Consider the following 15,447-nt stretch of genomic DNA (forward strand, 5'->3'; position numbering starts at 1 on the left):
CTTTATACTGCCTGTATCGCTTGCAATGATGACATTGAATGCCATTCATGTGTTACCTTGTTCATTGGACTGCCTATGCCCATCATTCCTTCCTCTGCCTCTTCCATAACCGCGACCACGACCTCGACCACCGCGAAATCCTCCTTCCTCGACCTCTGCTTGTTGGAAAATCATTTTCTCCATATTTGGTGGTTGTGTCTTTTACTTGGAATGCCTTATCTTCATTTTTCTCTATCGATCGATTGATTCTCACCTCATGAGTTTGAAGATATCCCATCAATTCATCAACAGAAAGAACTGATAGATCTTTTGCTTCCTCTATGGCAGCAACTACATGATCAAATTTTGATGTCAAGCTTCTCAAAATTTAGCAACGATCGTTTCGTTTGAAATCTGCTCACCATAGGAACGCATTTGACCGACTATTGCCATTGTTCGTGACAAAAAATCAGCAACTGATTCACCATTCTTCATCATCAAGGTTTCAAAGTTACGCCTTAGTGATTGCAACTTCACTGCCATGACCTTTGAATCACCTTGAAATTCTTTTTGTAAGATTGACCATGCCTTTTTCGATGTGGTTGCTGCTGCAATCCATGAGAAAATAGTCTCATGGACTGCTTGTTGAAGAATGAACAACGCCTTGGCATCTTTCTTCCTGATTTCTTTCAGATTCTCTTCCTCCTCTTCATTGGGTTCAAATATTTCTATGAACCCATACTCCACCAAGTCTCATAACTCCTGCGATTTGAGCAATGTCTTCACCTTGATGCTCCACCACTCATATTTTTCACCATTAAAAATGGGTATGAGTGGTTGAGAAGAAGAAAATCCAACTAGTGCCGCTATTGTTGTATAGTTTTTTTTTTTTTTAAAAAAAAATCAAAGTAACTCTCTACCTCTCTTTCTCTCGTGTTTCCCTGAAAGACCCAAAAAAAAAATTATCGCTCAATACCCAATGAACCCAAGTTGTTCGCTCAAATGCCCACAAGACCACAATGGCTCTGATGCCAAATTTGTTGGGCAGAGAGTAGAAAATAAGCAGAAACAGAGAAGAAAGGAACTTAAAGCTGTCAACTTTGTTTTTAATATTGCTTGACTTGAATAGATAACAACATATGCCCACATATATATAGGCTGAAAGAAACAAAACAGACCTAATATCTAGGACCTGTAACCCACTACTGCACTTTATTAGCAAAGCTAACTTGACTTGAGTGAATAAAGGAAACCACTTAACAGAAACCAAAAGACTAGTTCAACCAAACTATCCATTCCCAATTTACTACACAGTAAAGTTTTGAATCACTCTTCAACAGAACGACCATCTCCAATTATGTGTACTTTCTTTTTCGGGAGGAATTCAAAAATAGCCAGATTTACAACTGGTCGTTCAAAAATTGCCCAGTTTCAAAAGTAATAGAAATTTAGCCATTTTTCATGTAAAGATAAATCTGAGCGAAAACACTGTTCAAAACCCGAAAAATACGCCAGTATATTATGCTGGAGTTCCAGCATAAGTATACTTGAACTCTAGCATATTATATTGGAGTTCCAGGATAAGTATGCTGGAACTCCAGCATAATATGATGGAGTTCCAGCATAAGTACACTAGAACTCCAGCATAATATACTGGAGNTTATGTTGGAAAAGCGACTAGGGAGTGGAGACCATATGTCTAAAATAAAATCAACTAGGGAGTGGATACCCTATGATGGAAAAACGACTAGGGAGTGGAGACCCTATGTCTAAAATAACTTCAAGTAGGGAGTGGAGACCCTATGTTGAAAAAGCGACTCGGGAGTGGACCCTATGTCTAAATTAAAATCAACTAGGGAGTGGAGACCCTATGTTGGAACAACGACTAGTGAGTGGAGACACTATATCTAAAATGAAAGCAACTAGGGAGTGGAGACCATATGTTGGAAAAGCGACTAGTGAGTAGAGACGCTATGTCTAAAATGAAAGCAACTAGGGAGTGGAGACTATGTTGGAAAATCGACTAGGGAGTGGAGACCCTATGTCTTAAATAAAATCAACTAGGGAGTGGAGACCCTATGTCTAAAATAAAATCAACTAGGGAGTGGAGACCCTATGTTAGAAAAGAGACTAGGAAGTGAAGACCCTATGTCTAAAATAAATAAACTAGGGAGTGGAGACCCTATGTTGGAAAAGAGACTAGGGAATGGAGACCCTATGTCTAAAATAGAATCAACTGGGAGTGAAGACCCTATGTTGGAAAAGCAACTAAGGAGTGGAGACCCTATGTCTAAAATAAAATCAACTAGGGAGTGGAGACCCTATGTTGGAAAAGCGACTAGGGAGTGGAGACCCCATATTAGAAAAGAGACTAGGAAGTGGAGACCCTATGTCTAAAATAAATAAACTAGGGAGTGGAGACCCTATGTTGGAAAAGAGACTAGGGAATGGAGACCCTATGTCTAAAATAGAATCAACTAGGGAGTGGAGACCCTATGTTGGAAAAGCGACTAGGGAGTGGAGACCCTATGTCTAAAATAAAATCAACTAGGGAGTGGAGATCCTATGTTGGAAAAAAGAGGCAAGGGAGTGGAGACCCTATGTCTAAAACAAAATCAACTAGGGAGTGGAGACCATATGTTGGAAAAGAGACTAGGGAATGGAGACCCTATGTCTAAAATAATATCAACTAGGGAGTGGAGACCCTATGTTGGAAAGGAGACTAGGGAGTGGAGACCCTATGTCTAAAAATAAAATCAACTAGGAGTGGAGACCTTATATTGGAAAAACAACTAGGGAGTGGAGACCCTATGTCTAAAATAAAATAAATTAGGGAGTGGAAACTCTATGTTGAAAAATGCAGTTAGGGATTGGAGACCATATACTACCATGGTTTTGAATTTTCTTTCTTTTCATTTTTTTTTTTTGTAAAATGCGGGATTTGGAGAAGACTTCCCTTTTTGGAGTGGTTGTTGCTGCAGAGCTATTTTAGTCTCTGCGCGATTTCTTTTGGTTGCACGTTCTTAATAGGGTTGCTTTTGGATTGCACCTGTTTTCGGTTTTCAAACAAAAAACAATTGTTAGTTTAAAACGGTGGTTGGTTTTGCGGCCTTGAGTGTTTCAACCACTTGATATTGGCCGGCTTCTTTGATGATAATTTCAACTGCAACTGGTTGTTTCCTGAAGACTGATTTCATTTCTGGCCCTGGAGAACCTTCGGCTTTTCCAAACCTTGCTATGACGGTTGGTCACGTGGGACCTAACCTTTTTCAACTTAGTTTTGCCTTCGTGGAAATTTCAGTCTGATTTCCTTCTTTCAATTTTTAACTTCAAAGCATTAGGGAATCTTTGGCTTTTCAAACCTTGCCAAGACGGTTAGTCGCGTGGACTCAACCTTTTCAACTTTATTTTTGCCTTTGTAGGTGCTTCAATTTGATTTCTTTCTTTCGAGAGTTTTCGATTTCAAAACATAAGCCGCTATGGCCAGTCGGGGTCGACTTGATCCCCCTGTCGGGGTTGGGTGCCTTTTTTGCATATTAACTTGCATCAAATGAGAGACCTGTAAATCAGTCTTACCATTCCTTCTTTACCTTGGTTTCGGAACAGAGTTAGACCAAAAGGGATTCAAAGCAAAACAAACAATGGAATGGACAACGAATTTAGACAAGAGGTATCCCTTTCGAGGAAAGGAAAGAAGGACTTATCTGGAGTGCATGCGGACTTCAATGAACATGACATGCCTTTTGCACTGGATGCTTGATCTGTGTAAACCGTCTGTCTCTCAGAAATTCATCACAGCTTTCGCTTCCAAATCGAGAAACCTTGCCCAGGACTGTGCCGATAACAATTGCTGTGAAAATCCTCTTTTCAATCATTAGTGCCCTTTGCGGGTTTTCATCAACTGAATCTCTCATTTCTCTTCTCACTATCGCCTTATAGTGCTCTCACGATTTTTCACTGACAAGACTCTCTCAATTTAGTTTCTTTACTCCCCGTCGCCTTACGATGCCCGCGAGGGTTTTCACCAATAAGACTGTCTCATTTTATTTCTCTTATTTTAATTGCCTCAGATCCAAGTAACTGTATCCTCTTATTTGAACATCTTTGACGATTGATCGGAAGGACTTGAATGGATTTGGGTCAAATGGATTTGGATTGAATTACAACTTAGAACCTCTCAGGCGAAACCGTCGCCGAAACATTATAATTTCTGCCCTAGTTTCACTTTTGGGGGGACTTTGGATTTTTGTTTTGGTGTGACTGAACCCTAAAGAGAGGCTGCCTATGTATCCTTTCGGCAATCAAGTTGAACGTAGTTCAATGAACTTTGTTTTTGATTTATTTTATAAAATTCTGTTTCCTTCATAGCTTCCAGGTTCCAAAGAGGGTAATCAAAGAAAAAGGGAACTGGCTCAAAGGGTTTGCAAGGGTTGGTAATGTTTGGTAGTGAGAACGAAATTCTTCGTCATCCCAATAAGAGAGCAGTAAAGCTGCGTGTAAGGGTCAAACATAATACCTTTTGACCGCATTTGCATTGACAGCTGCTTCGGGGTCATTTCTTTCAATGTCTCCCAAATACAATGCTCCTTTTGGCAGCACTCTTCTCATAATGTACGAACCTTTCCAATTTACAGCAAATTTCCCTTTGTCTTCTTCAAGATGCGAGAGAATACGTCTCCGAACAAGTTGTCCCACTTCAAAATTTCTAGTCCACACTTTCTTGTTTTAGGCATGGCCATTCTTTGTTGGTACAACTGCCCGTGGCAAATTCTGGCCATCCGTTTCTCATCAATCATAGTTAACTATTCCAACTGGGTTTTGACCCATTCCTCATCCTCGATCTCGTCTTCAACAATAATCCAAAGAGAGGGAATCTCTACTTTTGCAGGTATTACGGCTTCAGTTCCAAAAACTAATAAGTAAGGCATGGACCTAACGGAGGTGCACACGGTTGTATGATATCCCAAAAGTGCAAAAAGCAGCATTTCATGCCATTGTCTGGAGCCCAGAATCATTTTCTTGAGGATTTTCTTGATATTCATATTTGCAGCTTCAACAGTGCCATTAGCTTTGGGCCGATAAGGGGTAGAGTTACGATGCGTAATCATGAATTGTTCGCATACGTCCCTTATCAAGTGGCTGTTCAGATTTGCAACATTGTTTGTAATGATTGTTTTAGGAATACCAAAACAACAAATAATGTTGGAATGCTTGAAGTCCACTACTTCTTTCTTAGTGACAGCTTCGGCCCACTTTGTGAAATAATCAATGGCAACCAGGATGAATCTTTCCCTCAATCGGCCCAATAACATCGAATGGCCAAGGTGCTGGCATAGGATGTAACTCTGAAGGCAGTGTACGAATCAGGTCGCCATGTATCTGGCACTGATGGCACTTCCGGATGAAACTGATGCAATCCTTTTCCATGGTTATCCAGTAATAACCTGCCCGGAGGAATTTCTTTGCAAGGACATATCCACTCATGTGAGGCCCACATACTCCCGAATGCACTGTGTTCATGATCTTTTCAGCTTCTCGGGCATCTACGCACCTCAAAAGATTCAGATCTGGAGTTCTTTTGTACAAGACCTCCCCGCTTAAAAAGAAACTGCTGGCAAGCCTTCTGATAGTTCTCTTTCGATCTGCACTGACCTGCTCGGGATATTTTTTTGTCTTCAAAAACCTTTTGATATCATGATGCCATGGCTGAACATCTGGCTCTACTTCATTTGTGTTACAATAACCATGCCTTTCTCAAATTTGGATTTCCAGCGGGTCAAGAAGGACATTAGCCGGGTATGGTAGTATTGAGGCCAAGGTAGCTAGTGCGTAAGATAACTCATTGTGGAATCGAGGAATATACCTGAATTTGACGGACTTGAACTGTTTGCTAAGATCTTCCAAATGTTGCCTGTACGGGATGAGTTTGATATCTCGAGTTTCCCACTCGCCCTGGGCTTGCCGGATAATCAAGTCAGAATCCCCCATGATTAACAATTCCTCTACATCCAGATCAACTGCCATATTCATGCCCATAATGCAGGCTTAATACTCAACGGTGTTGTTTGTACAGAAGAATCGAAGTCGGGCTGTGGACGGATAGTGTTGACTTGGTGGGCAAAATTAGAAATGCTCCAATCCCGACACCTTTTACATTTACGGTTCCATCAAAGAACATTTTCCAAGCATTGGTGTCTTCTGGAATTACTTCAATTGATTTCACTTCTTCATCTGGGAGATAGGTTCTTAGAGGTTGGTATTCATCATCGATCGGGGTTTTTCGCTGGATGATCTGCCAAGGCTGAGCTTTCATCGTCGTGCGGGTGACATAGACAATGTCGAACTCAGTGTTTGCTAACCTTCCCATGGACATTGTTTTCTAGAATATGTACTTAAGAGGATCCATTCTGGTTATGAGATATGTGGTGTAGGCCAAAAGATAATGTCTGAGCTTCTGGGCGACCCAATTCAGGGCGCAACAAGTTCTTTCCAACAAAGTGTATTTGGCTTCATAACTAGTGAACTTCTTGCTCAGATAGTATATGGCTTGCTCTCTCTTCCCCATCATATTGTGTTGCCTCAGGACACAGCCAAAATAATTTTCCAAGACTGTTAGGTACAAGAAAAAAGATCTTCCTGGCTCGGGTGGAACTAACACTAGCGGATTTGACAAATATTCTTTGATTTTAGCAAAAGCTTCTTGACACTCATCTGTCCATTTGATCGTCGCGTCTTTCTTCAGCAACTTAAATATGGGCTCACACGTAGTAGTAAGCTAAGCAATGAACTCTGCTGATGTAATTCAATCTTCCTACCAGACTCATGACCTCTATCTTGGTTCTCGGAGGTGTCAAATCCCGAATAGACTTTATCTTTGTTGGATCTAACTCGATACCCTTCCGGTTGACTATAAATCCCAGAAGTTTCCCAGATGGAACTCCTAATGCACATTTAGCCGGATTCAATTTCAAGTCATACCTGCGTAGACGCTCAAAGAACTTCCTCGGATCTCGCACATGGTCTTCCTGTGTTCTGGATTTAATGATCACATCATCCATATACACCTCAATTTAGTAGTGCATCATGTCATGGAAGATGGCAGTCATAGCTCTCATGTAGGTTGCCCCGATATTTTTCAGGCCAAATTGCATGACTTTGTAACAGTAAGTGCCCCAAGGGGTGGTGAAAGCCGTCTTTTCTGCGTCTTCTTCATCCATCAGAACCTGGTGGTACCAAGCATAGCAATCCATGAAAAACTATGTCTCATGTTTGGCATAGTTATCAACAAAAATATGAATGTTTGGCAATGGAAAGTTGTCCTTGGGGCTTGCTTTGTTCAAATCCCGATAGTCAACACACACGCGGGTTTTCCTATCTTTCTTCGGCACTGGAACCACATTAGCCAACGATGTAGTGTATCGGACCACTCGGATCACACCAGCTTTCAGTTGTTTGGTGACTTCTTCTTTGATCTTATCACTGATGTCTGTTTTGAACTTTCTCTATTTTTGTTGGACGGGTGGATAACCGAGATAAGTTGGCAATTTATGTACCACCAAATCAACTCTCACCCTTGGCATATCATCATAAAACCATGCAAACACATCTTTGAATTCAGACAAAAGTTGGATTAGAGCATCTCTAATTCTTTCATCGGCGTGAATGCTTATCATGGTTTCCCGAACCTCTTCTGGACTGCCCAAATTAGCTGGCTCGGTTTCATTTAAGTTTGGCTTAGGCTTATTCTCAAATTTTTAAATTCTCAATTTATTTCCCTAAAAGCCTGTTCTTCATCATATTCCGGTTCTTGATTCATTATTTCACAGTTAGAAAGTGTTTTAGGATCTAGGCATAAAGTCTGCAAACATGTCATGTTATTTAAGTCCGCATTATTAGAATTGAAAAGAAAAAGATAAGAACATAGCAAAATCATAATAAAGAAAAAGGAGACATTTATTAACGATGAAATATTGATTCCATTTCATTGAATTGAAGATATGAGGGTTAACATCAAAATCAAAAGACAATAAAGTAAAAATATTAGAGTTACACCCTAGAATAACTCGTAACGTCGAAGAGATGGCAAGACTGGACTGCCGGGACTCTCATCTGATAGGGAATGGGGTAGCTTTCCAATTCTGAAGCTTGGCATTTTGTCCCACTTACAGCACCTCGGCATTGCTCGTGCCTTCCCCGGGCTGGACCATGTGAGACTCATACAACATTTGTTTCATGGCTTCACAAATATCATCAATACCTCGGCTGTGAAAGCCTCTTCTTTTTCTTCTTCCACATATTTGGGTTTGACAAATGACCGGGTGAGATGTGGAATGGGCTGGGGCAGCACCCACCCATTTCCTTGCGCTCATTAACCATTTTTATGTCGGCATCTGTAGCTTAGAAACCTACACCGAAGAATTTTCATTGGCGATCGAAGTAATAGGCTCTGTGATGCCTTATAGAGATACCCCGAGCCCCTTTCCGGGCTTGTACCCATGTCTAATCATTTCAATGGGGACCATGACCGAGGGATTAGATAAGCAAGATTGAGGGAATGGGGCCCCTTCTTCGCATTGGTCGGCGACCACAATTTCGAGGCTTGGTATACAATGTGCTCGCTTCATTCCCTAGCCTCAAGACGCGGGACTAAAGGGTCCCTGTAAATGGACTGTTGATCCTCCCCATGGACAACAATTTCTTGGTTTTTATATTCAAATTTGACCATTTGGTGGAGAGTGGTGCATGAATCCATGGCTTCCTAGGAGAAAATTATATGAGGTATCCATGTCCAGAACCTGCAAAGTCACTTCGAAATCCACAGGGCCAATGCTCAAAATAAAATTGATTTTCCCTACAGTGTCTCGCTTGACACCATCAAAAGCCCGCACACAGACATAGTTAGCTCGGATCCTTTTCGTTCCAATCTCCATTCTCCGGGGTGTTGAGAGAGGGCGAATATTGACCTCGAAACAACCATCTAGCATGAATCTCTTCACATAATAGACCTCATATTTGACATTCAGGTGAAGGTCTTTGTTGTGGGTGGCCCCCTCTGGGGGCAAATCATCGCGACTGAAAGAAATCCTGTTAACCTCAAAGAATCGTTCAGCCATTCTCTCTAGTTGTTCAACTGAAGTGTTAACTGGGACATATGCATCATTCTGCATTTTAAGGATCACCTTCTGGTGTTCATTTAAGCTCTACATCAGAGATAAGAGTGAGACCTAGGAGGCAGTCTTCCGGAGCTGGTCAACTATTGCATATTCCAAAGTTTTTATTTTTCTGAAGAACTCCTCTGCTTCCTTGCTGCTTACAAGCTTCTTGGGTGGAAACCGTTTATCCTTGTTCAGTTTTGATTTCTATAACTCTTCTGGGTTGTGGTACTTCCCAGATTGATTCATTTCGTACACCTATCCCATGACCTCTTTCCCCTTGTAGGTAACTACTATTCTATTGTAATTCCACGGGACTGCGGTGGGGTCTCTAATAGGGCTCTGTGGTGCACGTCTGATAACCATGGGCTCAGTCAGCCTTGGTGGAATTACTGGCCCCCGCGCCATATAGGTCCTCTTTGGCACATACAACTTTGGCACAATCAGCGTAGTCTTCTTTTGCTCAAATTTCTTGGGAGTGTTCGAAATGAGTTGTTCTTTTCTTGGGGTCTTAGGAACATAAGGAATTGTGTTCTTAGCAGGTGCTGCCCCAGTCTTTGTTTCTACAGCATTTTCTATAGCTCGAGAAACCGGTTTAGGGGCACCCGTATTTTGCCGGTTTGGGGGTATATGTTGCAATAGACCCAACTGGATTAACTTCGGGAACAAGCTAGAGTAGGATTTGCCAATAGGGGTGAAATTGTTTCTCCTGGGCAGCTCACAAGGGCGTGGATTATGTTGGTTGTTGTTTTGTGGTGGGCGGGGGTTATATGGATCATGGTAGGGGGGTTATTTCTAGGAGGTGGAGCTCGGTTTTGGTTGTAGTGCTGCAGTGGCCCTGTATAGGTTTGGGCATTCATCACCACATAGTGCGCTGGTGCCACGGCATAGGCTGCATTTTGGTATGGATAGTAGTGTTGTGGGGTTCTGGGTGGTATGTAAGGGTGATCAAATGACCAACGGGGCCTTCTTGAACCTGAAGCCATCATGGCTCCTTCCTCCCTCTTTTTTCGATTGGCCAAACCCCCCAAGCCGTTCTAGATGGCTTGGGAGGTGGCTCTCAAAGCAGATTGATGTAATATTTGGTCAGTTTTCAGAGTGTTTTCTACCATTTCTCCGATTTTTATTGCCTCTGTAAACGACTTGCCCATGGCGGACATCATGTTCTGAAAATAATCGGCCTCTTGGGCCTGCAAGAAGGCCGTAACCATTTCGGTCTCGTCCATGGGCGGCTTTACTGTGGCAGCCTGCTCGCGCTATTTAATAACATATTCAAAAGCTCTCAGTGGTTTTCTTCATCAAGTTACACAGGGAGTTCTTGTCTGGAGCTATGTAAACATTGTACTGAAACTGTCTAATGAAATTGCAGGCCAAATCATCCCATATGTGCCAATGGGAGAATTCCTGGTCCATATAGCATTCTAAAGTGATTCCCGTCAGGCTTTCCCCCAAATAAGCCATCAATAACTCTTCTTTTCTACCAGAACCCCTCAGGTGGTTACAATATCGTTTCAGATGAGCAATCGGGTCTACGTGCCCGTTGTACTTTTCAAATTTTGGCGTTTTGAAGCCAGCGGGCAAGTGAACATGGGGAAACATACACAGGTCGGAGTTTGAGACACTCTTTTGGCAACTCAGGCCTTGCATGTTTTTCAGGCTTTGTTTCAAGCTTCTCATCTTCCAAGCCATTTCTTCCTGCTCGGGGTTTCTCATTGTTCTTTCTTGTTCCATTGGGGACTCATATTACGGATGCCTGGGTATGAGTCTGAAGTAACATGAGTTGTATCTGGCTGAAATTGCGGGCCCTAGAAGGTGAATGTTGAAGGCTCAAAGCGTGTCCTGGGCGCGGTTGGTTACGCCATGGTAAAGACTGGTGGTGCGGTGAGCAATCTTGAAGGTATCCCTGTAAACGGTGCCTGTGCCTGGGGGCGAACCTCAGAAGTCGTAAGGTTGGCTGACATAGTAGGGTACCCGAGAGGGATAAATTGGTTGGACACGGGCATGGGGATGTTGGTGGTTCCACCCGTCCTGGGGATCAGTTCGGCAAATCCAGTGATTGAACTTGGTGGTTCTCTACCATTGTACTAGGCGTCCCACATCTCCAACATGCGGACACGCAACCTCCTATTCTCTTCGGCAGTTGCCGATTCAGGCTGGGACATAACCGGTGTGGCATTATCCTCAGGATCGATGATGCGAAGACTGCTTTCTGAAGACATTGGGATACTTCCCTTTGATCTTGTAAAGTAAGGGTGAGAAGCCAGGTTACCGTCAAAACCAACCACCTAAACAAGACTTGTCTAATTTGCACACATAACAACCTTGTGGTGTTTTGAGACATTTAACAGATAGGGAATCGCATATTGGGGATGCAATGCACCTAAACAGTTAAACGTTTCTAAATGTTTTTGCAACGGCTGTGTGTTTCATCCTGGATTTTGCTATCTCTTTTCTCATCTGTAACTCTTTTCTTTCAATCAAATTTCAAATCTTGATTTCTTTTTCCTTCTCTTTTTTGCTGTTTCGCTCTTTTATTTTTTTTCACTCAATTTTTCTCTTTTTCTTTTTTTTAGTTTATTTTTTTACTCAAATTGTCTATGGCTATGATCGAATCCGATGGGTATTGCCTACGTATCATGATGCCGCATGAATCAAACCATTATGTAGTTCAGGGGAATAAATGCAAAATGAAAGTAAAGAAATTTTTTGGGTTTTTCCAATATTTCGTTAATAAAAATCTTTTTTGGGTTTTTTCTATTACAAAGACTCGGAAATACTGATGACTAAAAAAGAAACATACAGACTCAAAACGGAACAACAAACAGACTCGACATGGATGAAAAAGATAAACAGACTCGAGAAAAAGTAAAATACAGACTCAAAACCCGAAAATCAAGAATACATAAGAGCCTCCAATGCTGTCCCGGGGGCCCGCAGGACATTAGTTGATTTTGGCGCATGCCTACGTGCGATCTCTTCCTGAAGGTGCTCTAGATCGACCATCACCTGGCGAACAAAGGTCATCATGGAGGCACAAAACATGGAACTGGTCATATCCTCATATTCATGGAACGTCATTGCAACATAATCAACCATTTCTTTGATTCTCATTCTACTGACGCCCTTTTCTTGAAGCAAGCATCCAATTTGCTGTGTTCGGGCTTTCAACACCTGCGTGGTTGTACTGTTTTTGTCTTGCAACTGCTACATGCCTTCTTCTAATCGGTAAATTAATGCATAGCAATGCTCTCATTCTATTTTGATGTCCTTTGTCTACTGAACCATTTCATTTTCAAGGATGGCTAGCTTTTTCCTTAAAATTGTGACTTCTCTATCGTATCTCTGCTTCTACTGGTGGGCTAACCTGGCCTGTTCTTCTGCACCTTTTGCCAACTTCGCTCGAGCTTTCAAAAAGTCTTTCTCGGCCTTTGTCAGGTCGGGCGCATAATCATACACCTTTAACCTTAAGTTGCTTATGAGTTTTTCATCCTTCTCACTCCTCACAGGCGTTTCAGCGGCTATCCTCATGTCCCGGAGTTGGGCTCGGAGTGCCTCATTCTCCCGAGTCAACCTTCTCCTTTCACCTTCAGCTTCTTGCGCCTGTAGGTCATTACAAATGTGAGGTTTCTCAACTTTTCTTCTAAGGCGTGAATGGTGGCTTGATATTTCTTCTCCTTTTCTACCCAGGCCAACCGTTCTCGGATTTTATCATCAAAAGTCAGAATATGAGGTCTTTTGGCGGGACTTTCGGGCTCGGGCTGTTACATCTCGCATTTTTCGTACGTTAAGATTTCGTCCTCAGTTAATTGACGTAAACTTGGGGATGAGATTATCTTGAGGTTAGCATATTTATGCTATTTGTACCAAGCAATAAGTAAGTGCCATGGAAGAAAGGATACGCGAATTAAAGAAAATGAGTTTCGTTAAAGGTTGTTGAATTTGGATAAAATACGGTCCGAGCTATAATACCCAACACTTATGGACTAGTACCATGCAAGGTACCATATGACAATGGTAGTATGATGTATAATGCACATTAAAAATAAGTAGAAATTTAAGTAATTTGATGTAATTTTTAATTATGCGGGTAATTGGTTAATTATCGGGTAACGGGACATTACCTAATTAACTAATAAGTGGGTAAAGATCAATAAATTTCCACCCCCAAACGTGGCAGTTAGCTACGTTATGAGGAAATGACTAGGATTCATTTCCTATTAGGTGGCTTGTAGGTAAACCTTTACTACATTTCAGTGTCTTTGAATATCAAAGACTTTGCAAATTCAAAATGAAGGGGAAAACGTTAAAGTCATTCCAAAAACCTTTCAACACATTTCATTTCAACATTTCAGCAAATTCATTTCGAATCTTTCAGTAAGTTCAATTCAAACAGAGGTGAAATGTTGTAGTATTTTCTTGCAAGGAATTCCTACAAAAGAAAACCCAACGAGAATTTTTAGAATCGTAGCAACATAAAAATTTTGTAGTTTTAAAGGAGTACGGTGCAATCTCTTCCAAGAATATCATACGAATTTTTTCCTACTCCAAGTATGTTAAGGTTAAGGTCTTCCTTCATTTTGGCATGATCTCTTAATTACATGAGTTTGATAACGAGACATAAAGAGAAGTTCATACTCCCGAATTTATATACCTTATCTTACTCTTATAAATTACAGTATTTTTCCACTACCAATAATGAATTAAAAGAATTGACGCATTGCTCCATTTACTTACTGGAAAACCCACATTAATTTTAATACAGTGGAAGGAACCTTTTGAAAGACTATAATAATTTCAAAATTTATAGCTATCCACCCTATGACCCCTATACACGTAGTCCCTCCAAAATATAATCTTTGTTGGCCCAGTTATGATTTATATTGTTATTGCCGTGTTATAAAACTTTTGGAACAACTTAAAGTTGCTTCCTCACTTAGTTACTATAATTAAAAAAAAAATCCTAAGTCCACAAATGTGCAAGTAAATGTACTTCAACAGCTAATTTTCGTTATATACGCGCCCTTGTCTAGATTCACTAAAAATACAACAAACCCTAGGAGAACCTACAACGATGCCATTCACATTCACAGGACTTTGTATTTAATTGAGTATTGTCTTCTTCCAGTCAAGAAACCAGAGAGCCTATATATACAGTATTACAGTATTTTCACTACCATTGAGCTATAATCGATGGGCAGGCCCCAATTGGGCAACCTCAGATCAGATGGTAAGATATATACCAAGCCTACTGTGGCCGAGCGCCTATGAGCGAGCCCAGTTGGTCGAGATACAGAGCCTAGTATGGCCGAGCGCCTATGAGCGAGCCTACTATGGCAGAACAGTTAAATATATATACCGAGCCTTATAAGGCCGGACATCTATTTTACTTACTATATTGAGATAATAGAGTCAGTATAAGCAGGTGAGCATATCTTCAGGTTATTTTTGACCTCCAGTTGTTTTCAGTTATTATATTATCAGTTCAGTTTCAATTTTCAGTATATTACCTTACATACTCGGTACATTGATTCGTATTGACGTCCCTTTTTGGGGGCGCTGCATTTCATGCGTGCAGGTTCTGACAGACAGACGGGTAGACCTCCACAGTAGGTGTTTGCCCGAGTTCAGCTTATCGGTAAGCTCCCCGTCCTTCGGAGTTGTCGGATCAAGAAGTTTTGTGTACATCTTATTTATATATGTAGATAGGATATGGGTAGGTCGGGGTCCTGTTCCGATCACAATACATCTATCAGTAGAGGCTTTTAGACATATCCTGACGGTTAGTGCAGTATGTTGGGCTTGTAGGCCCTGTACGTATATTTTGTTGGCTTGTCAGTTGTAGTAATTATGACGGCCTTGCCGGCCCAGCTTTATGTTGACATTAGTCAGCGTTAGTCTCCATTTATTTTATATTTTGCATCACACATTATCTTGTAATGTGGCCCATACCCAAAGTATGACCTTACATGTTTAGTGTCTCGTAGTCGCAAGTGGTACGCAAGGATAGGTAGGCACTGGGTGCCGGTCTCGCCCCCAGGCTCGGAGCGTGACAAAAATGATATCAGAGCAGTTCTGTTCTAGGGAGTCTACAAGCTGTGTCTAGTAGGGTCTTGTTTATAGATGTGTGGTGCACCACATTATATAAGCAGGGGACTACAAGACATTTAGGAGTTGGTTACCCTTCTTTCAAATCTAAATCGTGATGTAGCACTGAGTTATAGGAAATTTGAGTTAAACTTACGTGTTGACGTTTGAATGCACAGATGACGATAACTAGGAAGACTACGGCTAGCTAGAGGAGAGAAACAGCAGTAGG

The sequence above is a fragment of the Nicotiana attenuata genome, chromosome 9 (genome assembly GCF_001879085.1).
Source record: "Nicotiana attenuata strain UT chromosome 9, NIATTr2, whole genome shotgun sequence".
NCBI classification, from domain to species: domain Eukaryota; kingdom Viridiplantae; phylum Streptophyta; class Magnoliopsida; order Solanales; family Solanaceae; genus Nicotiana; species Nicotiana attenuata.